We start from the raw sequence: 25,439 nt of genomic DNA, 5'->3' as shown, positions 1-25,439 counted from the left end.
CTTTGTTGTGAGAGCAATATCTACATTAGACCACTTTTTTTTTTTTTTGCAGTGCAATGTGTGAGTAGGAGATGCAGCTCTAGGAAGCTTGGCTATGGTAGCCTGGAATTCCTTCCTTCTTCTTGTATACAATTGCTTTGGGTGGTCCTGACTATAAGATAGTCAGAAGGCTTATGTGGCATACCTAGATTCCCCTCATTATCTCTGTATAGGCAGTACTCACCTGTGACATGTCAGAGTCAGGACAAATATGAGTAATGATGATGTGTCTTGAAGAATTATTTTATTATCCAATCCTTTTGTTGGAGAGTCAGCATATTATGTCAAGAAGAGTGGTAGATTTGTTTAGAGTCAGAAATCCTGGGTTCAAAATCTAGCTCTGCCATTTATTCCCTATTCAACTTTGGAGAAATCACTTTTCCTCTCTGAGCCTACATGCCCTCAAGAGTAAAATGATCGAATTAGACTAGACCACATCAATAATCCCTCACATCTCAAAATATATAAGGCTATGACAGTAAATGTTGCTCAATACTTTGTCACCTTACATGACATAATATATATTGTAAGATAGCAGAGGAGAAAGTGATCACTTTGGTCAGGGAATACTTCACAGAGGAAGTGGGGCAGGTTTGAACTCACTCTCCTGAAATTCTTTAGTTCTCTCATTCATAAAAATAATTGAGAAAAGAGAAGCACTTTAGCAATTATGCTAAGGTGATCCAGAAAACATCCCCTTAGCACATTAGTATGCATTAATTACGGTTTCCAGAGTTCTAATTACATAGTAGGAGAGTGAAGACCACAAATGTGATCCAGTTAAAATTGTTTCCAAATCTGTGGTAGTCAGAAAAAGACAAGCACTGGACAAGAATAAGAGAAATTGTTATAGTTGGGGACTTTTTTTTCCCCACTGCCTTTGAAAGTTAACCCCCTGATGGCCTAGGAGGAGAATATCTAAACAATGTTATAAATCAAATCTAAGAATGCATTTCACATTATTAATGGAAATGTAAATTACTTTTTGAGTGACTACAGTAGGACTTTTCACCTCATAATAGGCTAGGTAGAGTCCTCATCCTACCATTTCAATGCTCATAATAGCATTATAAAAGATAGTTAAGGCCTAATTTAAGTCGTGCAGAAAATTTGCTTCAATGGCCAACCTCACAGAAATTAAATAATTCAGTAACTCTCACAAGGAGACAGTCTGTAGCTTGGAGAAAAAGGAAGTTATATTTTATGTACATGAACCAAGATAACCTTCAAATCTAAAATCATTTAGGATATGTACCTTTTTCACTTTTAATGGAAAACTTATGTTTGCCATTCAAGGGGAAAAAAAAAGGTCTCACAGAAGCTTTGTGAGTTCCAAAGCATCAAAACTTGTGATGAGTGATGAATGGGCCATTTATCAAGGATCTTTGCACTAGAATGAGCTTTTTCCTAATTATATGAGGAACATTCACTTTGGATATTTAGGATGCATGAAAATCTATGTGTATAATGCTAGGCAAATGTCACTTCGGACGCACCAAATCTCTTGATAAGGTAGAGCTAATAAAAAGACTGGAGCTATTACAACTGTGTTGGACTTTAGGGGAAAAATAACAAAAACAATAATTTCCTCAGTGAGATCAGAATTTCTAATAAAGTGAAGCAAATCACACACACATATACATGTATCTGTATATCTTTATATATATGTGTGTGTGCATATATGCATGCATGCATATATGTGTATGTGTATATATATGTGTGTGCACCTGTATAAGTGCATATATATAAATGCATATATGTGTATATATGTGTGTTCATAAGTATATGTAAAAGTGCATTATATATATGTATATGTGTGTATGTGTGTATGTGTGTGTGTGTGTGTGTGTGTGTGTGTGTGTGTATAAAACCAGCACACTTATAAGAAAAGAGAAGTGGCCAAATGGGTAATGTATTAATACTTTGACATTCTGGGAGCTTGAAATCCCAGACCTCTAATGGAGAAAGGACAGGACATTGACATTAGAAGTCATAGTTCTCATTAATTTATTTGTTTACCAAAGGCTGGAAGGGCTATTTATTGGACTATCACCCTACCTGTCTCAGTTGGCAATTCCTATGTACTAAATACAGAAAAAGAAAACAACAAAACATTTCACAATACAGATGTGAATCATGCTGCTAATATCTTAGTTGGAATAGACTGAAAGACATTTCTGAAATGAACATCATTTCAGCTAATTTGTAATAGCCTCTATTAGCATTCATTATAACACAGAATTCACAATGAAGAGAAATAAGGGAGGTAGGTAAATCCTTGTGGATTTGTCATTCTCTTCTACACCTCCTTTTTGGAAAAATACATTTTACAGATATCTCTCTACAGTTGCAGTACTAAGGAGAAATAATCCACTAAGTTTGATTGACAGTCACTTTTCAGTTATATTTTCAGTTAGGGTTTGTTAACAATTTGTAAAGGTTGAAAGCCATTTTCAACTATAAAGACTTATCAAATGACATTCAGCTACACAGTGGAATCTCCTTGGGAATTCTAGGATGGTTATGGTCCAAAATTAGACACTGGAAGGAACAGAAATAAAATATTTGCAATTATGTTTAGAAACTGCTAATATTACCAATAGTGCCATTTCTCCTCTTCATTTCCTGTTAAACAGCACAGAGTTATAAGGATCTTTCAACTTACTAAGCAGTTGTGCTAAGCTATGAGAACATTCTTCAAGTAAACACATATTTATATAAAAACAGGGAGCTGTGGTATAGTACATGAAAGTTTCAGATGATTTCCCAAGAATCTATTAGTTTTCTGGAAAAAAAAAAACTTTTCAGAGCTTATAAGCATAGGAACAAAGTTCAGGAAAAATAGCAGCATAGATTCTACCCTTAGGTGCTAAGCAAACTTTCTGCTCTTTGAATGAACATATCTGGTAGTTTGATAATACTTGTGCTTCTGACATACTTGCCATCAGTGACTGAATCATAGACATAGCATTTCTGATCTGGAAATTTCAGCACTGCTGGTGACTTTAAAAATACACTGGAAGAAACTGAGGCCCCATGAAATAAAATGACTTGCTTCATGTCATACAAATATCTAATAACATATTAGGAACTAGATTGTATGTCTTCACATTTCCAAAAGAAGGCTTTCCCTATCACATCATATTTTTAACTAAATGACAAGTATTTATTTTAATTGTTTTCCACACTCACTAGAAAAAAAAAGACAAAAATGCTTACAACAAATTTGCAGAAATAAGCAAAACAAATTCCCATTTTGGCCATGTCTGAAAATAAGTGTTTCATGCTGAACATTCATTCCTCCATCTCTGTCAGGAGATACTTGTTATATTCTTCATCATCATTCCTTTGGAATCATAATTAATTTTAGGTTTCTCAAGGTTGTTTGTTTTTATAATGGTGCTATTAGTGTGTAATTTGTTCTCTTGATTCTACTCACTTCACCTTATATCAATTTACACAAGCCTTTCCAGATTTCTGTGAAATCAATCCTTGCATTGTTTCTTACTATATGATAGTATTTCTTTGCATCCATATATTATAATTTCTTCAGCTATTACCCAGTTGAAGACTATCCCTTTATTTTCTAGTTCTTTGCCACTGCAGAAACAGCTGTTATAAATATTTTTGTCCATATAGTATCTACACCCTTTTCTTTTCTCTTTGAGCTTTTTGGGCCATCTTGTTTCCATTAAAATCCTTCCAAATAAAAATTTGAGGAGTTAGTAATTAGGTATCCTGTCATGCCATAACAAGATAGTTCATAGGCAAAGACCAGAAATTGTGCAGTGAACATGCTTTGCTTCACAATCACTTACAATATAACAAGGATCATAGAGGAACAGATGGTATTTTCCTCCCTGGTACCTATTGAAACCAATAGATCCAGGTTAGGAGGTAATAGTAGTAGTAGTAGTAGTAGTGGTGGTGGTGGTGGTGGTGTGGTGGTGGTAGTAGTAGTAATGGAAAAGTGAAAAGAAGGCTAACAAGATGGTTTCTGTGAAAGTCATTTGTATTTCTGTAGCCTGACTTGGAAAATATTCACATTTCACCTTTTTCATATCCAAAGACAGACATATGGGATGAGTTCTATTAAGGTTTTTCCTCAAAGTACTTGTGGTTTGATAGTTTATAATACTGATAATGTTGGTCATCATTATTCCTAAAAATGAAAAGTGTTAAAATGATTCTCCCTAACCTCATCTTACTACTTTACTTTTTCTTATGATGTCAGTTTGGTCAGTAAGTGCAACATTATTTGGAACATTTTTATTCATTACTTTTTTCCTTTTACTTTTTTTCTCTTTCAAGTTTTAATTACATGAATATTGAGGGTCAGTGAGTATTAAATTGGTCATAATTACAGGGTTCCAGAACACAAATAAATTTGGCTCATTGAAATCAATAATACGAGAATTCAATCTATAAAAGCCTTTCAGTAATGATTGACCCTTATCAGGAGGGGGAAGATGGTATAGTAATTAAAGGCCCCTGGCCATGGTTGGTGATTTTGTAACAAAGGTTAGTAATCATGCATTTATCCATTGTCTTAGAAAAGTAATTAGGAGAGCTTTAAACTAAAAAGTAGAGGGGAGAGAGAAAAAATGTCTATGTAGATTCACTACAACTAACTCTTTTGCCCCATGTAGTTTCATTTATGACTTCTTGAAATACAGCACTGGAAAACCAGACTTTAATAAAACCTATCAGGATACAAATGGAGCTACTTGACCATGTCTTAAACCCAAATCTCTGTGGTTATGACTGATTGGCCAAGAATAAGTCCCAGCCCAAGCCTCATTTGGTCATTGTTTTGGTTTTGATGACTCAAGGTAAGTGTAAATTAAATAACAATTATTTCTGTTTTGGCCAGAAACCCTGAGGGTCTTCTACTCCCAGATATGCTATTTTTTTTTTTTTGGCTAGGTAAAAGAGGCCATCTTTTGCCTCATTTCTTATCTAGCCTTAAGTCACTGAATGGGTATTGTCTCAGACAAACTGAAACAACCAGTGTCTCTGATAAGGGCCTCATTTCTAAAATATATAGAAAATTAAGTCAAATTTATAAGAACACAAGTCATTCCCCAATTGATAAATGGTCAAAGGATATGCACAGCCAGTTCTCAGATGAAGAAATTAAAGCCATCTGTAGTCATATGAAAAATGCTTTAAATCACTATTGATTAGAGAAATGCAAATCAAAACAACTCTGAGGTACCACATCACAACTATCAGATTGGCCAAGATGACAAAACAAGAAAATGAAAAATGTTGGATAGGATGTGGGAAAATTGGAACACTAATGCATTGTTGGTGGAGTTATGAAATGATCCAGCCATTGGAGAGCAATTTAGAACTATGCCCAAAGGCCTAAAAAAATGTGCATACCCTTTGGCCCAGCAATAGAACTTCTAGGGCTATATCCCAAAGAGATCATACAAATGGGAAAAGGACCCACATATACAAAAATATTTATAGCAGCTCTTTTTGTGGTGGCAGAGAATTGAAAATTGAGAGGATGTCCATCAATTGGGGAATGGCTGAATAAGTTGTGGTATATGAATGTGATGGAGTTCTATTGTGCTATAATGATATAATGATGAGCAGGCAGAAAAAAACCTGGAAATACTTGTATGGTCTGATGCTGAGTGAAGTGAGCAGAACTAAGAGAACGTTGTACACAATACCAGCCACATTATGCAATGACTAATACTGATAAACTTAACTCTTCCCAGTAAGACAAGGATCCAAGACAAAGGCCTCATGATGGAAAATGCTATCCGTATCCAAAGAAAGAACTATGGAGTTTGAATGCTGATCGAAGCATACTATTTGCTATTTTTTTTCTTCTGTTGAATTTTGTTTCTTCTTTCTGGGGGTTCCTTCTATTAGTTCTAATTCTTACTTACAACATCACTAATGTGAAAATATATTTAATAGGAATGTATATGTATAGCCTACATCAGATTGTGCACCATCTTGTGGAGGGTGATGGGGAGGAAGGGGGAGAAAAATTTTGAACTCAAAAGCATATGGAAGTGATTGTTGATAGATAAATCAAAATAAATTAATAAAAAAAGAAAAAAAGCAATAAAGTAGATAAACCATTGATTAATTTTATTAAAAAAAGAAAGAAGAAAACCAAATGGCTAGCATGAAAAATGAAAAGGGTGCATATACCACAAGTGAAGATGAAACTAAAGCTATTATTAGAGTTACTTTGTACCGATTATATACCAGTAAAATTGATGATCAGAGTGAAGTGAATGACTATTTACCAAACCATAAGCTGCCCTGATTAACAGAAAAGGAAATAGAATATTTAAATAACCATATCTTAGAAAAATAACTTGTAGGGGTCATTATTGTTCTCCCTAAAGGGAAAAAATGACCAGGACCAGATTGATTTATAAGTAAATTCTACCTGACATTTAAGTAGCAATTAATCCACATACTATATATGGTATGGTATACACCAAACTCTTCCTTTTATGATACAAATATGGCTTTCATAACTAAACCAAGAAGAGCAAAAACAGAGAAAGAAAACTATAGACCAATTTATTTAATTAATATTGATGCAAAATTTTTAAATAAAATATTAGCAAGATTACAGTAATACCTCACAAAAATCATACTATCACCAGGTAGGAGTTATCAGGATTTCAGAGCTGGTTCAATTTAAAAAAAACACTATCAGAATAATAGACCATATCAATAACAAAAAAAAATCATATTAATTTATCAATAGAAGCATAAAAATCCTCTTTACAAAATACAATACCCATTCCTGTAAACACAAACACATACACACACACACACACACACACACACACACATGCAAGAAAACATAGGAGTCAATGGAACTTTCCTTGAAATGATAAGTAGTATCCATCTATAACCAAGAGCAAGTATTATCAAAAATGGAGTTATGTTTGAAGCCTTCCCAATAAGATCTGGGGTGAAGCAAGATTGTTCATTATCATCACAATTATTCAATATATTACTAGAAAAGTGAACTACAACAAGAAGGCAAGGGAAAAAATGAAGTTATAAAAATAGACAATGAGTAAACAAAATTATCATTCCTTAAAGATGATATGGTGTACTTAGAGAACCTCAGAGAATCAATTTAAAAAATTAGTTGTAAGAATTAACAATTTTCACAGTTTCCAGTTATAAAAATAAACCCACAGAAATAATCAGCATTTCTATATGCTACCAACAAAACCCAGAATGAAGCGATAGAGAAATTCTATTTAAAATAAATGCAGACAATATAAAATACTTGAGAGTTTGTATGCCAAGAAAAATCCAGGAACTATATAAAAACAAACACAACAATTTTTTTCACAAAAAAAGATAGATCTAAACAATTGGAGAAACATTAATTGCTCATAAGGTAGACTGAACCAATACAATCAAAATAACAAATCTAACTAATTTAATTTATTCTGTGTCATATGAATCACACTATTTTATAGAGCTAGAAAAAATAGCAACAAAATTCATCTGGAAGAACAAAATGTCAAGAATAGCAAGGGATTCAATTAAGAAATGTGAAGGAAAGTAACCTAGCAGTACCAGATGTTAAACTTTATTACAAAATGGTAATCATAAAAAAATCTGAAACTAGCTAAGAAATAGAGAAATGGATAAGTGGAATAGAGTAGGTAGACAATACACATGTAATAGTAATCTAGCATTTGATAAATCCAAAGATCTAAGCTTTTAGGATAAGAATTCACCATTTGACAAAAAGTGATGGGAAAACTGGAGAACAGTATTGCAGAAATTAGTCATAGATCAGCATCTCACACTGTATACTTAGTTAAGGTCAAAATGGATAAAAGACATAAAAAAGTGATATAAGTAAATAAGGGGAACAGGGGGGGAATTTGACCTGTAAGGTAAAGAAAGAGTTTGTTACTAAAAAAGGGACAGAGAGGATTATGGGAAATAAAATTGATAATTTTGATTACTTGAAATTAAAAAGGATTTTCATGAACAAAACTATATGCAGCCAAAATTGGAAAACAGGAAACTGGGGGAAAATTTTACAGAAAATTTCTTTGAAAAAGGCCTAATTTTTCCAACTATATAGGGAACTGAACCAAATTTATAAAAAATAAAAGCCATTCAGTAGTGGATAAATTGTCAAAGGATGTCAACAGAAAGTTTTCAGAAGAAGAAATCAAAACCATCAAGAGTCACTTGAAACAAAGTTCTCTGAATCACTTCTGACTAGGGAAATGCAAATTAAAACAACTCATATATTTCTTCACAACTATCAGAATTGCTAACATGACAGAAAACAAAAATGACAATGCTAGAGAGGATGTGGAAAAACTGGGACACATGCACTGTTGGTGGAGTTGTTAAATAGTTCAATCATTCTGAAGAACCATTTAGAACTATGCCATATCCTTTGTCCCAGAAATGCTAGTACTGGGTCTTTATTCCAAAGTGATTCAAAGGAAAAGATCTATTTATACAAAAATATTCATAACAGCACTTTCTGTGTCAGCAAAGAATTGGAAATTGAGGGGATGTACATCAATCAGGGAATACCTGAACAAGTTGTGGTATATGATTGTGATGGAATACTATTGGACTATAAAAAATCACAAGGGAGATGGTTTCAGAAAAACCTGGAAAGATTTACTTGAACTCATGCAAAGTGAAATGGGCAGAACCAGGAGAACACTGTATATAGCAATAGCAATATTGTAAGGTTGAGAAACTGTGAAAGACTTGGTTAATCTGTTCAAGACAATTATCCTAGGCAATTCCAAAGGATCCAAGAAGAAAAATGATACACACTTCCAGACAGAGAAATGATGATCTTTGAGTGCAGGTTGAAATATGCTTTTTAACTTATTTTTTCATGTTTTTGTCAATTTACTTTTACAACATGGAAAGTATGGCAATATGTTTTGCATGACTTCACATATATAATTGATATAAAATTGCTTGCCTTCCAAAGGAGAAATACCAAGGAGGGAGAGAATTTGGAATTCAAAATTTTAATAAGTGAATGTTAATTTCTTTACATGTAATTGAGAAAGAGATAATGAAATAAATAAAAATATTTTTTAAAAATCTTTCCTTTATCACAGCTTAGCACTTAAAAGTAGAAAGTCAGTTTTGGAATATAGAATGGTTACACATTGGTCTTGTTAGTGTGGTTCCTAATTTATATGCTTCACAGCTTTCCTAGATGTGAAATATAAAACAAGAGAATTGGGGAAATCCACCAAATTATAATAAGACCTCTTATGTACCAGAAACTTGAGTTACATATCCCTTTTATTCCATTGACTGTAATAAGCTCCACAGGCAATCTGAGTCTATCAAGATTAAAGCCCTGCTCACTATAATTCATCTTGTCTATGAGATGCATTAGAGGCAGATGGCCTTGAACATATGTTAAAGTAGTTGAGCAGTATGGTGTACCAGGAAGCAAAGTTAACAGAATTCACATTATCACGACACCTTGGATAATTGTCTGAAGCAAGGTAGGATACTCAATTATTCCTAGGAAGTCACAACTTCAATCAAATCCATAAGTTATTAGAAATAGGTTGTCACAACCTGATACAAAAAGGTACACTGTTTGGGGATAGCAACACATAGCCACAAACAGAGATATAAAATTCACAGAGTAGCAATTGATCTTCAATAGCAGTTCTTTGTCCTCACTGTTAAAAGGGATCCAAGTCATGCATGAGTCTTTCTTGTCTAACTCACAGATATGGATGACAATATAATTAACAATCAATGTCAAAAGTAAAAGGGGAAAGAAAAATGTTAAGTATTTTTTATTTCCCAATAATGGATTTACCAAAGTTAATTTTAAACCATTTTGCATCAGAATAATTCCCCTCTTTTTTTGCATAGGACCATTTTTATTTCCTTCATGAAATGTTATGTTTTTTTTTTTATTTTAAGGTTGAGGCTTTCTCAGTCCCAGAGTAAAGAGCTAACCTGATTGTTTGGGACTTACACAGGATATAGAAAAGTAACTGTAGATATCCATAGTTGTATATAATTTTAATAGAGATTTGGAGAAACACTACAGAATTACAGTTTTATTAGAAAAGAAGTTAGTTTCAATGTGAATAGAACAAAATTTTAAAGACATAAAGCTTTAGGGAAATTTGTTTTTCCATAGTCCTATTTGAATGTACAATATTGGAGTTAGAAAACCAATTAAACCTTTTAAAATGCTTACATCTGGTTTCTGTGGGGAAAAAATAGAATTTCTTTGATCAAAAAAATAGGCTAATGTATAGGATCAAAATGTAAAGTAACATCAAATAGCTCTCCTGAAACAACAATTTGTTGAACTGTTTGTAAATGAATAAGAAACACAAGAATTATGTTTCCTTTAAAAACTTCCCATGCTTTTTGAAAAGTGAAGTGAAGAGTACTTCGGACATGAGATTCTGGCCACTTATTTGAAACCAGATTTAGAGTATGTACTGAAGAATTGCTTCAGCTCAGTTTCTAAGGATCTCTTCACTAAAGGATACCTCAGAAAAGACACTTAAAGGATGAAAGTCCCAGAAGACTTGTATGAAAGTATTAGAGTGTTCAGTGTGGTTGCATTTCTTTCTGATAAGATCAATGGGAGAATTTAAATATAAACACTTTCATAATATAAAATTATAAACATTGGAAGGATGATGATTGGTTGATGTGGCACCTGGGATAATTCTCTCTCACTTGTGGGGCCCATAGAAAACTTATCCCTAGGTACCACAATTACAGATATTAATGGCTAGAATAATGAGCTTACAAAATGAACACAACTGTGGAAACAGATATGATTAAATATTGGCCAGGGCATACATGCAGAGGAACAACTCATTCTTCTAGTACTGAAGAGCTGCTAACATCTTTGGATAAGGATATCTTCATATTGTGCTATGTATCTACTTCCTGCTATTCTTTGTTAGACCTGAATCTGGGTAGCATGTTGTGCTTCTGCTCTTCACCTGTAGGATGTTGAAAATACGCTGCTGCCCACTTCTCCCTTTCACTTCATTCCCCCCCTTCAACTCCCCACTCCCTCCACTTACTAGGCATTGCTGCTTCTAATTGGCTACTACACTCAACAGGTCTTATGGTCTCTGTTGAACAATGCTCTTAGCAGCCAGCTTCCTGTCTTCATCTCTTCAGTACCACTATCAGTTATTTCAGCTTTTCTGATGGAGTACAGTGACTAGAAAGCCTCACCCTGATAGAGGTTGACAACTCTTTAGTCATAATCAGAGGTTTTGAACCACTACATCCAGGTAGCAAAATCTCAATGTTTTCTCTAGATAAAATTAAACATTTTCCTGTAGTCTCCCACATCCAGGAATGTTAACAGTCATTTGTCTCCAACATTTATTGAAAAGATTTTACATTTCTGAACATCCTTTTTGGTTTAAACATTAAAATAAATCTAAACCAGGAGGCAAGGCTATTTTTCCCAATAGACTTACCATAAATTCCTGCCTTAATTTTGAATATCTAGCATTCAAGACCCTATAAAAAAGGATAAAATATCTGAGCTCCAGATAGCATGAGAAGTTTGGTCACAAACACGATACTGTTTATGGTTCAGTGTAATGCTCTTGTATAGAAAAGGCTCAGTACATATGCATGAGGATTACGATGACTATGCCATGGAGGCCAAAAAAAAAAAATCTAAATGATTTATGGAACTTTTAAAAACTATTCAACTAGATATTTTGATGTTGTATAGACCAAAGTTTAATTTTGGAAATGCCTTGTCTTTACTCAAATACCTTTTACCAACTTAGAAATGCTATATCACAAATGTCAGGTGCATACATATCACCAGGATGTCATCCTCAAAAAATTTTCAAATGACAATATTTATCATTGAAATATGATTTATAGATTTACTATAGCTAGGAAGAGCTTTTCCATGTATCAAATAAATGATTATGACATTTGAAATGAAATTTAAAGTTCATCTAAATTACTTTATTTTCCATCAAAAAGAGTAATGGCTATGCTAATTTGGATTATGACTGTTAGAAAGGGTGTACTGCAACGTGATTACATAATTTATACTAAGGGAATATGTTTGCAACCGTGCTCTAGAAATACGTTCTCCCCTTTGAGGTATTATTATTATTATTATTATGGACACTTTCTTTTCTCCATTGAAATTTACAACCCCTTGGCTCCTTCCATGTACTTGATATATTGGTTTTGATGGTATGAAACAAGATAAAGGTGCATGCATTACATCTCTAATTAGTCTCCAAAATCATTTAATTTAGGTCAATCCCAAAAGATATGTAAATATCAAGATAATAGCATTTCTTCTAGTATTAAAGTGAAAATCTAAGGTGAAATTATCCAACTATTTTTAAAACTAATATTTGCTTCTCATAAAATACTTTTTGTTTTTGGCCAATCAGTATTCAGCTGAAATTGCAATATAAATTCATTGTGGTCCAAGATGATTTCATGTTTTCCTCTGTGCTTATTTACTTCTCTACTGTCAATATCTAGTGTACACCATCTACCTTATATCATACTAATGATGTATTTAGACCTGGAGGGGCCTTAGAGATCATTGAGTCTAAGAGACTAAAAATTCCTTAAAGGTAAAGATTATATTTGTATCCCCAATTTTAGCACTATATCTTTTTAGAAATATCTTTTTATTTTTATTTATATATGTATACTAATATTAATAGTATACATACATGCATTATATATACACACATATTTATATGCATGTTTATAGTCTTGGTTTTTCCTTGTATCCTAGTTTATTCCCCTTGCCAGAGAATCATCCCTGATAATGAAAAATTGTCATTATCTTTTACATGATTTGTGTTTTATGAATATATGTCCTTGTTGTTGAGATGAAGGCTCAAAGAAAGAGTGAAATGTGAAAAAATGAGATTGCAGTGGCATAATCATGAAAGGAAGGCTTCAGGGAAAATATTTTCCCATGCTGCTGTAATCTTATCACTTGGAACAGAGTTTGAGGTAGAAGGCACAAGAATCTCTGGGTTTTGAAAACAGTTAACCCAAAGTGCCCATAATTACAAAATTGAACCACAGAGTATTTTCTAAATGGAATTTATAATAATTTCTTGTTACTGATTTCACATTGTAAAGAGGAAAAGGACTTTATAGTAGAAGACCAAAAATAAAAATTGTGAAAATGGAAAAGAAACATATACTTTGTTCATATTGAGAAAGGCAGACTATCATAACCTGGTCTGCTAGACAAATTGGGAAGGGAACAAAACTGAAGGGAGGAAAAAGAGGGTATTTGTAATTGCACTGTCTTTTGTTCTGATATGGAAAAGGATAGAGTGTAAATGTCCTAGTTTCACATGGACAAAAGAAACTTTAGAATGGCCTAGAGATCCAATCAGGAAAATAAATTAGTTACTCTAGGGTTTGGCTAGTGAATGAAATATATTTGTAGTATATATGATTATTCCTTTCAAAATTAGAAGTTGTACTTCTATCACACAATAGGGTTTTTACTGATTATGCCCCATTCCTGGAATTATCTCCCTCATTATCTTTGTCTCTTTGCCTCCCTGGCTTCCTTCAAATCCCTGTTAAAATTCCATTTTGTACAAGAAGTCTTTGCTGATCCTCCTCCGTAGTAGGTGCTTTCTTTTGTTGACCATCAATTTATCCTTTTATATATCTTGTTTGCACGTAGTTGTTTGATGTTGACTCAGCTCCTAGAGAATGCTTACTGTTTTTTTCTTCTTTCTGTTCATCTCTACTGTTTAGTACAGTGCCTGACACATAGCAGGCATTTTCAATATGCTTGTTGACTGACAAAATACAACTTAGCATTTACTCTTGACTTGCTTCCAGTCCTTTCCTCCCCAAATCTATACATATAAGTAGGAAAATGAATTGGTAAACTTATCTGTGACACAAAAGAACTGTCAAATGTGTTTTCAAATATAGGAGGAACCCCAGTTATCACACAATGTAGACTTTAGAGTAGCTAGGCCTTTCTCTTGCCATTCTGTTGTTTTCATGGTAAATCCAAGGAATACATGAAAAAGAAATTGTACAGATTGATTAGCTTTAACATTTTCAAAGCTAGCATACTATTGATTGATGTCTTAAAAAAATTTTCTGTGAAAGGAATTGGTTTCCTGATATTTCTGTGAACATTAAGCAGAAAATTCCATAGGTGACTTTAATCACCTTTAGCAAGTTTTGTTTTGTTTTGTTTTTTTTAACCAAATACATGGGCAAGAGGACACACCATGTTTTTTTTTTTTTTTCAGATGCACTTGAATTGGTTTTGTAACCTAGGTATACATGTATACATGATGATAAATGAAAACTTGTATAAGAATGAACCAATGTAGTCATGGGTAATCATTTCAAAAGTTATAAAATGACTCCACTTGAGGACCTCTTTTATCAAAATTTTGTTCAATTTAAGATAGATTTCTAATTAAAATGGTTAACTAGTACCTTATCAAGCAAGTTCCTTGGCCCTCCAACAACTACAAATAGATTATGTTTAAATAATGCATAACATAACAGATGGAAGTAAAATGTTGGACCAGATTTTTTTTTAAAAAGCCTGAGTTTTGCTCTTTCTGCTTTATTGAAAGGCCAGAAATGAAGCTGATTAATATTTTGTCATATTCTCTAACATCCTATTATCATTAACAATATTTCCTCATACAATGTTCAGGAAAATATCATATGGCAAGCAAATTCTTTTGATCAACTAGTATAGCATAGTTAGAGATGCATATTGTCTTCTTATAAGGTCAACGTTAGAGCTACAAGTATGCTCAATCTTGCTGGATAGTTGATTCTTGGTTATAATTCACATTCCTTTGCCTTCTGGAAAATCTAAGCCCTCTAATACTTTAATGTAGAAGCTGCTAAGTCCTGTGTAATCCTCATTATGGCTCCTTGATATTTGAATTATTTTTTTTTCTGGCTGCTTGCAGTATTTTCTTCTTGACCTCATAATTCTGGAATTTGGCTATAACATTTCTTGTAGTTTTCATTTTCAGATCTCTTTCAGCTTGTGATCAGTGTATTCTTTCAATGACTATTTTACCCACTTGTTCTAGGATATCAGGGCAGTTTTCCTTGATCATTTCTTGAAAGATGCTCTCCAGGCACTTTTTTGGTCATGGTTTTCAGGTAGTCCAATCATTCTTTTTTCTTTTTTTAGTAGCAAATACTATGCTTCAATCTGCACTCAAACTCCATAGTTCTTTCTTTGGATGTGGATAGCATTTTCCATCATGACACCTTTAGAGATTTCTTAGATCCTTGCATTGCTGAGAAGGGCTAAGTCTATCAACATTAGTCATTACTCAATGTGGCTGTTACTGTGTGCAACATTCTCCTGGTTGTGCTCCCTTCACTCAGTATCAGACCATACAAGTCTTTCCAGGTTTTTCTGAGGTCTGCCTACTCATCCTTATAGTACAGTACTATTCCATTACATTTGTATACCATAATTTGTTCAGCCATTCCCCAATTGATGGTCATTCCCTCAATTGCCAATTCTGGGACACCACAAAAAGAGCTGCTATAAATATTTTTATACATGTGGGTCATTTTTCCTTTTGTATGATCTCTCTGGGATACAGTCGTATAAGGGTTATTGGTGGGCCAAAGGGTATGCACATTTTTATAGCCCTTTGGGCATAGTTCCAAATTGCTCTCCAAAATGATTGGATCATGTCACATCTACACATACAAGGCATTAGTGTTCCAATTTTCCCACATCTTCTCCAACATTTGTCATTTACCTGTTTTGTCATGTTGGCCAATCTGACAAGTGTGATGTGGTATCTCAGAGTTGTTTTGGTTTGCATTTCTCTATTTAAGAGTGATTTAGAGCATTTTTTTATATGACTATAGATGGTTTTAATTTCTGAGAACTGCCTGTTCATAACTTTTGACCATTTATGAATTGCAGAATGACTTGTATTCTTATAAATTTGACTTAATTCTCTATATATTTTAGAAATGAGACCCTTATCATAGACACTGGTTGTAAAAATTCTTTCCCAATTTTCTACTTTCTTTCTAATCTTGGTTGCATTGGCCTTGTTTGTGCAAAAACTTTTCAATTTAAGGTAATCAAAATTATCCACTTTGCATTTTGTAATGTTCTCTATGTCCTGCTTAGTCATGAATTCTTCTGTTCACCACAAATGTCATAGGCAAACTATTCCTTGATCTCCCAGGTTGCTTACAGTATCAGCCTTTATATCTAAATTATGAGCCCATGGTGTGATATTTTGGTCTATGCCTAGTTTCTGCCATACTCTTTTCCAGTTTTCCCAGCAGTTTTTGTCAAAGAGTGAGTTTTTATCCCAGAAGCTGGGGTCTTTGGGTTTATCAAATAATAAATTACTATAATCACTGACTACTATGTCTTGCCTACCTAACCCATTCCACTGATCCAACATTCTGTTTTTTAGCCAGCACCAAGTAGTTTTGATGATTGCTGCTTTATAATACAAATCAAGATCTGGAGAAGCTAGGTCACCTTTCCCTGCATGTATTTCATTAGTTCCCTTGATATTCTGGTCATTTTGTTCTTCCAAATGAATCTTGTTATTAATTTTTCTAGCTCTATAAAATAATTTTTGGTAGATTGATTGTTATGGCACTGAATAAGTAAATTAATTTAGGTAGAATTGTCATTTTTTTTATATGAGCTTGGCCTACTCATGAGCAACAGATGTTTTTCCAATTATTTAGATCTGACTTTATTTGTGTGAAAAGTGTTTTCTAATTGTGTTCATAGAGTTCCTGGGTTTGTTTTGGTAAGTAGACTCCTAAATATTTTATAATGTCTATGGTAATGTTAAATGGAATTTTTCTTTCTATCTCTTGTTGTTGGGCTTTATTGGTAATATGTAGAAATGCTAATTATTTATGTGGGTTTATTTTATAGCCTGCATCTTTGCTTAAGTTGTTTATTATTTCAAGTAGTTGCTTACTTGATTCTCTAAGTATATCATCATATCATCTGCAAAGAGTGATAGCTTTGTTTCTTCTTTGCCTATTCTAATACTTTCAACTTCTATTTCTTCTCTTATTACTAAAGCTAACATTTCCAGTACCATATTGAACCACAGCGGAGATAATGAACATCCTTGTTTCACACCTAATCTTATTGGAAATGCTTCTACTTGTCCTCATCACATATGATACTTGCTGAACCTTTTAGGTAGATGTTACTCATTATTTTAAGAAAGACACTAATTATTCCTATGCTCTCTAGTGTTTTTAATAGGAATGGGTGTTATATTTTGTCAAAAGCTTTTTCTGCATCTATTGAGATAATCATGTGTTTTCTGTTAGTTTTGCTGTTGATGTGATCAAGTATGCTGATAGTTTTCCTAATATTGAATGAGCCATGAATTCCTGGTATAATTCTTGTGATAATTTGCTGTAATCTATTTCCTAATATTTTATTTACAATTTTTGCATCTATATTCATTAGGGATATTTGTTTATAATTTTCTTTCTCTATTTTGACTCTTCCTGGTTTAGGTATCAGCACTATATTTGTATCATAGAAAGAATTTGGTAAGACTCCTTCTTTGGCTATTTTCCCAAACAGATTATATAGTATTGGAATTAGTTGTTCTCTAAATGTTTGGTAGAATTTGCTTGTAAATCCATCTGGCCCTGGAGATTTTTTCCTAAGGATTTCATCAATGGCTTATTCAATTTCTTTTTCTGAGATGGGGATATTTGAGTATTTTACTTCCTCTTCTGTTAATCTGGGCAATTTATATTTTTGTAAATATTCGTCCATTTCACAAAGATTGTCAAATTTATTGGCATATAGTTGGACAAAATAGTTCCCAATTATCATTTTAAATTCTTCTTCCTCTGTGGTGGATTCATCCTTTTAATTTTTGATATTGCTAATTTGTTTTTCTCCTTTCTTTTTTTTAAATTAAATTAATGAAAAGTTTATCTATTTCATTGTCTTTTTCATAAAACAAGGTCTTAGTTTTATTTATTAGTTCAATAGCTTTCTTAACTTGAATTTTATTAATTTCTCCTTTGGTTTTCAGTATTTTCAATTTGGTGTTTAATTGAGGACTTTTTATTTGTTTTTTTCTAGTTTTTTTAGTTGTATGCACAATTCATTGATCTTTTTCTCTATTTCATTCATGTAAGCATTTAGAGATATAAAACTTCTCTTAAGAACTGCTTTGGCTGCATCCCATAAGTTTTTTTTTTTTTTTGTCTCATTATTGTCATTCTCTTGAATGAAGTTACTGATTGTTTCTATGATTTGTTGTTTGACCCATTCAAAGTTTTAGGATTAGATTATTTAGGTTCCAATTATTTTTAGTCTATCTTTCCATGGCCCATTATTACATATAATTTTTATTGCATCATTATTTGAAAAGGATGCATTTAATATTCTCCCTTTATGCACTGGATAGTGAGGTTTTTATGCCCTAGTACATGGTCAATTTTTGTGTATGTGCCATGTACCACCGAGAAAAAAGTATATTCCTTTCTATGCCCATTCAATTTTCCCCAGAGGTCTACCATATCTAACTTTTCTAAAATTCTATTCACCTCCTTAACTTCTTTCTTATTTATTTTGTGGTTAGATTTATCTAGCTTAGAGAGGGGGAGGTCGGGGTCTCCCACTGGTATAGTTTTGTTGTCTATTTCTTCCTGTAACTCTCTGAATTTCTCCTCTAAGAATATGGATGCTATACCATTTGGTGCATATATGTTTAGTAATTATATTACTTAATTATCTATGGTGCCTTTTAGCAGGCTGTAGTTACCTTCCTTATGTCTTTTGATAAGATCTATTTTTTGCTTTTGCTTTGTCTGAGATCAGGATTTCTACCCCTCTATTTCTTTTTTTTACTTTAGCTGAAGCATAATACATTCTACTCCTGCCTTTTAACTTTACTCTGTGTGTATCCCTCTGTTTCAAATGTGTTTCCTGTAAACAACATATTGTAGGATTATGGTTTTTAATCCACTCTGCTATCCACTTCCATTTTATGGGAGAGTTAATCCCATTCACATTCATAGTTATGATGACTATCTATGTCTTTCTCTCCATTCTATCCCCTCCTTGTGTATGCTTTTCTTTCTCCATTTTTTCTTTCCCTCCTCACTAATCTTTTGCTTTTGACCACCACCTCCCTCAGTCCTGCCTGCCTTCTATTAGTCCCCTCCCTTTTCTTTCCCCTTTTCCCTCCTACTTCCCATAGAGCAAGTTAGATTTATATACCTAAATGATTATGTTATTCCCTACTGGAGCCAAATCTGATGAAAGTAAGGTTCAAACAATTCTCATCTCCCTCTCTTCTTTCCCTCTACTATAATGGGTTTTTGTGCCTTTTCCTGTAACATAATTTACCCTTGTCTGCCTCCTCCTTTCCTTTTCTCTCAGTACATTTTCTTAGTTAGATCAGATTAATTCACTTACTTAGATCCATTTTACCCAATTTTTTAGATTTTTTTATCATATCAAAGTCAACTTATACCCACCCCTTTTATCTATGCCCCTTTAAAATGGTGTAATTGCAATAAAGTTCTCAAGAGTAATAAGTATCATCTTCCCTTGTAGGAATGTAAATAGTTTGCCCTCATTAATAACATGTTGTTGTTTTTTTCTGTCCTGTTTACCTTTTTATGCCTCTTTTGAGTCTTGTATTTGAAGTTCTGTTCTTTTCAGCAAGAATGCTTGAAAGTCCTCTATTTCACTGAATGTCTATTTTTTTCCCTGAAGGATTATACTCAGTTTTGCTGGGTAGGTGATTCTTGGTTGCAATCCTGTCTCCTTTGCCCTCTGGAATATTATATTCAAAGACCTCTGATCCTTTAAGTAAGAAGCTGCTAAATTTTGTGTTGTTCTGACTGTGGCTCCATCATACTTGAATTGTTTCTTTCTGACTGCTTGCAATACTTTCTCCTTAATCTGGAAACTCTGGAATTTAGCTATAATATTCCTCAGACTTTTCATTTTGGGCTCTCTTTCAGGAGTGATCAGTAGATTCTTTCAATTTCTATTTTACCTCCTGGTTCTAAAATATCAGGGCAGTTTTCCTTGATAATTTCTTGAAAGATGATGTCTAGGCTCATTTTTTTTATCATGACTTTCAGTTAGTCCAATAATTTTTAAATGATCTCTTCTAGATCTATTTTCCAGGTCAGTTGTTTTTTACAATGAGATATTTCACATTATTTTCTATTTTTTTCATTCTTTAGGTTGTGTTTTACATCTTGATTTCTCATAAAGTCACTAGCTTCCAATTGTTCCATTATAATTTTTAAGGAAGTATTCTCTTCAGTGAGCTTTTGAACTTCCTTTTCCATTTGGCCAATTTTGCTTTTTAAGGCATTCTTCTCTTCATTGGCTTTTTGGACCTCTTTTGCCATTTAGGTTAGACTACTTTTTAAGGTGTTATTTTCTTCAGTATTTTTTGGATCTCCTTTAGCAAACTGTTGATTTGTTTTTCATGATTTTCTTGCATCACTCTCATTTTTCTTCCCAGTTTTTCCTCTACTTTTACTTGCTTCTCAAAAAATTTTTTTGGTTCTTCCATGGCCTGAGACGAATTCATATTTCTTTGGAGGCTTTGGATGTAGGAACTTTGATTTTGTTGTCTTCTTCTGATTGTATATTTTGATCTTTTTTGTTAGGAAAGGAAGATTCTGTGGTCTGACATTTTTTGCCCACTTTGCTCAAGATCCCAGTCAATTACTTGAATTTTAAACTCTTTGTTAAGGTAGGGGGTCTGCTTCCAGTGTGGAGAATGTCCCAAGCTTTGGGGGTTTTCTGCAGCTGTCTTCAGAGATTTTTCTAGGGACCTGTAAATTTTCAGTTCTTCCAAGGTGGTATGATCAAGGGTGGAATGTTTACTTTTCCCTGGCCTGTACTCTGGTCTATGAGTGACCACAAGCCCTCTTTTCTGTCTTGGAACTGTGAGGAGGATGCCCTCTCCACCGCCACTACAAGCTCCACCATGCCAGCACTCCTCCTTGCCCAGGACCACCACTCAGAACTTGCAACCCAGATCCAAGCCCAGGCAAAGCAAGAGAATCCTGCCTCAGCACCAGCAAAGAGATCTTTTGCAATCCACCTCTGATCAGCCACTGGATTCCCCCTCAGTCTGTGGGCTAGAAGCTCAGGATGCAGCTGTATCACCAGGGCAGTGCCAGGGACTGGGGCTAGGACCGAGCTTCTCTCTCAGGACAGTCACAGACTTCCTATTGACCTTCTAAGTTGTCCTTGGCATTCATGGGTTGAGAAGTCTGGAAACCGCCACAGTCCTCTGAGGCCTGCTCCACCTACACTGAGGCCTGTTTTGCCTGCACACCCAAGCTGAACTACATCACTCCCCCAGTCTGGTGTGATAGACCTTTCTTATCAACCATCTAGGTAGTCTTGGGCTGCAAATTTGTTTCATTTTGTCTTTTTGCATGTTATGTTGCTTTAGAATTTGTTTAAAGACATTTTTACAGGTATTTGGAGGGGTTTGGGGGAGAGCTCAAACAAGTCACTGCTTTTACTCTGCCATCTTGGCTCTGCCCCACAGGTAACATTTCTAAAGAGCATTCTTCACCACAGTTCTATGAAGGAGATAGGGCAATGAGTACAGGATTTTACAGATATCTGTTGGCACTAACCCTGTTTATATGAAAAATGCTCCCCTCAAACTGGGCCCAAAATTGGTCCAAGTGGATAAGATAAGACTAGGTGGAGTCAGGGTCTTGCCCTCCTGGGTTGGGAGGCCCTGGCCAAGGATGACATTTCTTCTGTATCCTTAATACAGAGGGTGTGTGTCAGCTGGTTGAACCACCAGATAGAAATATAGTAAATGTGTCAGAAAACAAGTGAAATGTTATTTTTTTTTAGCTTTTGAACAAATACACACAAATATATATATTTGTATGTAGTGTAGTGGAATGTATGTTACTGCATTGATAAAAATTCCTTATCAAGCTATCTTTTGACTAAATGGCTAATTAGCAACCTGATCACCTAGAACTTCATGTCACAATGGATTCACACAGAACACATAGGTAAATCTTTTCAAAGAATTCTGAGTTCATCTTGTTGCTCAGGCATCTTTTGACCAACAGTCAAGTGCATCAACTTCTGGCACATGAGGTCATAGCTTTTCCAGTCATTTGCATGAGATGCTCAGAATACTTTGGTTACTAATCATGCATTCATTCTTCATTGGTTCTCCACTGAGACCTAGTGGGTTCAATGTGATCTTCCAGAGGAAAGATTTAGCCCTCATATCACTACTTTGGTGCCTTTCTATGTCTGTAGCATGGTAATTTTGGGAAAAGACAGGAAAAGCCAATTGCCTTAACATTATGTCCTTCAGGATGTGGTTTAATTTAATATATGATAATCAGTTAGAACCTAAGGCTTCGGGACTTTGGCTTTCTTAAAATTAGTATTGGTTGCTTTTGGGGGGCGGGGCTTGCCACCAAACAGAGAGGTTTTACTTCTGTTATGGGAAACCTCATCTGGCAGATAGCAGGATATTTCTTCTGAAACTGCTTTAATATTTTTCCCTTTTTTTTTTCTTTTAGCGGTAAGCTTTTATCTTTGATAATATTCTCCAAAAATTCTACAATTGCAACTTGAGAGGTAGAAACTTTCTGTTCATCAAATTCCTGGGTGCTTATCTGCTTAAAATAAGAGAAGGTTGGCAAAGCAGCAATCAGTTCATCCCCATGACTCATAATATGGCCCTTCCTCAGGTAGTACAGGTGCTTCTCCATGTAAGTGAGATGGCACTTGAAGAATTCCTTGATGATGATCTATCAGAAAGGGAATTATTCATGTAGCAAGTCAAGATCAACTTCCTCAGCACATCACAGCACACATTGGGAAAATGCTTATATCATAAGTGATCTTGTTCCCTTCGTATCATAAAGTTTTGGCATATCATTGTTCTGACTCATCTGAGAAATCATTCTCATTAGAAGTTGGAGCTTTCTCCCATTTGGTGGAGGAAGCAACAAGCAACATATTTGTAGGGAATCAATAGCAACTCTCTTTAAATGAAGCTGTAGTAAACCAAATACATTAACAAATAATTCATAATATTAAAAAATAAGAAGTAGTTCTGGGAGATCTACAAATTCTCAGCAATAGTTACAAATACATCTCATTCCAATTCAACAAAAGTTGGATGGCTCATGTCATTACATCTTGGTCAATTTGGTAAACATTTCATAACAGATAATACCCAATAAAGAAGGTCTTCTGCTTTGTTTTGCAATACACTACTTCATGTTTATGCATATTGGTCATATTATACATTATATGCTGAGGTATTACTTGTGTTGGATCCAAGACTTCTTATAAAGATGGAATATCTAAAATGGTTTGTAAGTGCATCAAAATAATATGTTTCAAAATTGCTTTGATATCTTTTTGACTTATTTCTCTTTTCTCTAGTGGGTTTTCTTTATTTTCATCTTCAATCCCACTTTTAACATTTTCTGTATTTTCCTGATAGACATGCTTTTTAGGAGTTCTATGATATAAATGCCATAATTTAAAGATACTTTCTTTCTCTTTAAAAATATTCTCTTCCCCAACTGATAAATGGTCAAAGAATATGAACAGGCAGTTCTCAGATGAAGTGATTACAGCCTTCTATAGTCAAAGAAAAAATGTTCTAAATCACTATTGATTAGAGAAATGCAAATCAAAACAACTCTGAGGTACCACATCATACTTGTCAAAGTGGCCAACATGACAAAACAGGTAAATGACAAATGTTGGAGAAGATACAGGAAAATTGAAACACTAATGCATTTTTGGTGGAGTTATGAAATGATCCAGCCATTGGAGAGTAATTTGGGACTATGCCCAAAGGGCTATAAAAATGTGCATACCCTTTGGCCCAGCAATAGCACTTCTAGGGTTGTATCCCAAAGAGATCATACAAATGGGAAAATGACCCACATGTGCAAAAATATTTATAGCAGCTCTTTTTGTGATGGCCAAGAATTGGAAATTGAGGGAATGACCATCAATTTGGGAATGGCTGAACAAGCTGTGGTATATGAATGCAATGGAATACTCTTGTGCTATAAGAAATGATGAGAAAAAAAGAAATGATGAGCAGGTGGACTTCATAAAAACCTGGAAAGACTTGTATGGACTAATGCTGAGTGAAGGGAGCAGAACCAGGAGAACATTGTATACAGTAACAGCCATTTTGTGTGATGATTAACATTGATGGTTAGCCCTTCTCAGCAATGCAAGGATCTAAGACATCTCTAAAGGTCTCATGATAGAAAATGCTATCTACATACCAAGAAAGAACTATGGAGTTTGAATGCAGATTGAAGCATACTATTTTCTCTTTTTTTCTGTTTTGTTTTGTTTTCTCTTCCTGGTGGTTCCTCCTATTGGTCCTAATTCTTCCTTACAACATCACTAATGTGAAGATGTTTTAATAGGAATGAATATGTATAACTTATATCAGATTGCTTGCTGTCTTGGGGAGGGAGGGGGAGAAAAATTTGCAACTCAAAAGCTTATGAAAGTGATTGTTGATAAATTAAAATAAAGTAAGAAAAAAAAGAAAGAACAAAAGATGAATAACAACAACAAAAAGAAATATTTTCTATGTTTCTTTTTCTCAATTCTGGGTGATGGTGTGGTACACTTTTAAGCAGAGAAGTTGTAGGAAACCTGAAGAGTTGACTATTGTTATCAAGATTTTATGATCCCCATCTTCCTTTAACATCTTCAATTACATGATTCTTGAAGAATTTTCTCAATGGAACAGTCTGTTGTCTTGTAACTTCAGGACCAAAATTGCTATTACTTCTTAATAGCTCATAAAGCAAGTCTACTGCTTCATCGACAGTGAAAGAGTTGCCATATTTTTTAACGTGCTGCCTGTGTTTTCTTAGAGGCATTCATGCTTATTCCACAGCTTGGTGGCCTGGTAAGGCCCCATGGTCACCCCCAGCTTTCCGTGCTCCCCGCCAGGCTCCTGTATTGCTCTGGGCCTTTCCCCATGGTGGTGTCCAGAGACTGAGCATTGAAGCCTCCCCAACCTCCACCAACTCTCTCCTGAGAATAAGGATTCTAAAAGGTCGAGGATAAAACACTACAGGAGTGACAAAGAGATCCTGCAAAGGCATGGAGGTGGCTGATGAAATGCCATATTTGGGAAATAGCACATAGGCCAGGTTGACTGAAATGAAGGTGGAATGAGCCAGAAAAATATGAAATCAGAATGAAAGGAGAAGTTGAACCACATTATAATTTTTTTTATGGTAAAGGATTTTATCCTAGAGAAATTAAAAAGACATTGAAACTTCTTGAATAGGGAAGTGATATGGTCAGATCT

At 34.2% G+C, this 25,439-nt stretch overlaps 1 pseudogene; it reads right to left on the bottom strand.

Annotated features, from left to right (window-relative positions):
* Positions 1–22,470: 22,470 nt before the first annotated feature.
* LOC114053762 lies at positions 22,471–25,043 on the bottom strand (annotated as a pseudogene).
* Positions 25,044–25,439: the final 396 nt, after the last annotated feature.

Source organism: Vombatus ursinus, unplaced genomic scaffold (assembly GCF_900497805.2).
Source record: "Vombatus ursinus unplaced genomic scaffold, bare-nosed wombat genome assembly UNPS02014812.1, whole genome shotgun sequence".
In the NCBI taxonomy this organism is placed as follows: Eukaryota; Metazoa; Chordata; class Mammalia; order Diprotodontia; family Vombatidae; genus Vombatus; species Vombatus ursinus.
This window is presented reverse-complemented; position numbering and strand designations above follow the sequence as displayed.